This window comes from Schistocerca americana, chromosome X (genome assembly GCF_021461395.2).
Source record: "Schistocerca americana isolate TAMUIC-IGC-003095 chromosome X, iqSchAmer2.1, whole genome shotgun sequence".
Lineage (NCBI taxonomy): Eukaryota > Metazoa > Arthropoda > Insecta > Orthoptera > Acrididae > Schistocerca > Schistocerca americana.
The window spans coordinates 528,010,962-528,012,988 of record NC_060130.1 but is presented as its reverse complement, the minus strand read 5'-3'; the positions used below and the strand labels follow the sequence as shown (position 1 = coordinate 528,012,988).

The following is a 2,027-nucleotide window of genomic DNA, read 5'->3' as shown; positions in this document are numbered from 1 at the left end:
TACTCTTGGTTGCCCTGTCTCCCTTGTAACAATATTCCAAATTGTTTTGATTTTGTTATCAGGGGTATTAATCTCAGGCATGATGCACATGCTTTTGGATTTTTTAATAACCTTTCTTAATGTAGCACAGTAGTTTTTATAATATTTGGCTGTTTCTGGGTCATTACTCTTTCTTGTTGTTAGATACAGTTCTCTTTTGTGGTTACAAGATATTTTTATTCCTTTAGTAAGTCAAGGTTTTTTGCATGGTTTCTTATAATTAGATTTAACTATTTTCTTGGGGAAACTGTTTTCAAATTCTCTTACAAGTGTATCATGAAATAAGTTATATTTTAAATTAGCATTGGTTTCCTTGTACACCTCATCCCAGTCTAACTGCTGAAGATTTTCCCTGAAATTTCTAATTGTTGAGTCATTAATTGAACGCACAACTTTGGGGGGTAGTTTTGAATTACTGAACAGAGCTATGTCATATACTGTAACTAGCTGAGCATCATGATACACCAGTAACCACAGGCGTCTTGCTTTGTGTGTTGGTGGTGCCATATATATTATCTGCAATAAGCTCAGCCTACCTATCTTTCCCTCTCCTACTTGGGTGTAGGCCATGTCTGGTACATCCCCATCTCCCAATTGTAACAACAGGCTACAACATGGTACTGACGAAATGAACGTTATGTTACTGCCATGAGGGTTCTCTAAGGTGAGTTTATTCCTGTTCATGATGTTTAGTAGTGAATTGTAAGATGAGGAGAATATTTTGTGAGAAGAAAGAATTAATGAAAATATGTTATGGCTTAATTATGACAATTGTGATAATAATGGTTATTATGTTGATGTATGGTAGGGAAATATCATATTAAGGAAGCAATGGATTACGGACTTTGTATCATATATGGTAGTAATTTACATTCAGAAAATCATGTAAAGTGTTGTCGCTAAATACTTGTATCAGGAGAAAGTGGTTAATGAGGAATCTAAGACAAAAGCAAAATTAAACTTCTAGCTTAGTTTTGCAAACATAAAGGTAAAAACTTATATAGAACAATAATAATTTAACTGAAAACTCCATCCTGACAGGCCTTGGAAGGCCCAATGGAACCGAATGGCCACTGTGTCATCCTCAGCTCACAGGCATCACTGGATGCAGATATGGAGGGGCATGTCATCAGCACAATTCTCTCCCGGCTGTATGTCAGTTTACAAGACCAGAGCAGCTGCTTCTCAGTCAAGTACCTCCTCAGTTTGCTTCACAAGGGCCGAGTGCACCCTGCGTGCCAACAGCACTCAGCAGATTGGATGGTCACCCATCCAAGTTCTAGCCCAGCCTGACAGTGCTTAACTTTGGTGATCTGATGGGAACCGGTGCTACCACTGCGGAAAGGTTGTTGGTCCTAATTTAACTGAGCTACTATATAAAAAGGAAAATTTATCATTAGCATCTATGCTCTACAGGTAAGTTGTAATATACAGTGAGATGATAATTAGAGATGCGGTTACTTCTATTTGAGATCTGGAAAATCTAATTCCAAAATGCAAATGTGGGCTGTAGTTAGATGAAAGATCCTTTCTGAAAAATACTTTTGATTTATTGATATGAAAAAAAATTCTAATATGAGGTAGTCGTAAGTGTACTATGTTCTTTCATTCTGTGCATGTGCTGTGAAAATAGGCAGGTAATATTTGCCTATTTTTACTTTACTATGCCCAAACATACTATTTCATTTATTGTTTTTGCTTGTAAATAAACCTTCAACAATTTGAATTCCTATCCTGCAATGTTTTTCTCTTGTTTATCTCTGCATATTTTTATAATTACATTATACTATGCATTTGTCTTCTTCTACCTTGTTATAAAAGCCTTGTAATCGTGTAGTGGTCTAATAATCTCACATCTGTTAAATATGCTGAATTAAAAATATGTATGGGAAATTAGAAAGCAGACAAATGAGATTTATTTACCTTTTATAATGGGACACCTATTATATGTAAATCGTCATTAGTGCTTTTTCAACTTTGTATTTATC

General features: G+C 35.4%; 1 pseudogene; it reads right to left on the bottom strand.

Moving 5' to 3' along the window:
* Positions 1-1,275: 1,275 nt before the first annotated feature.
* Positions 1,276-1,393, bottom strand: LOC124556991 (annotated as a pseudogene).
* Positions 1,394-2,027: the final 634 nt, after the last annotated feature.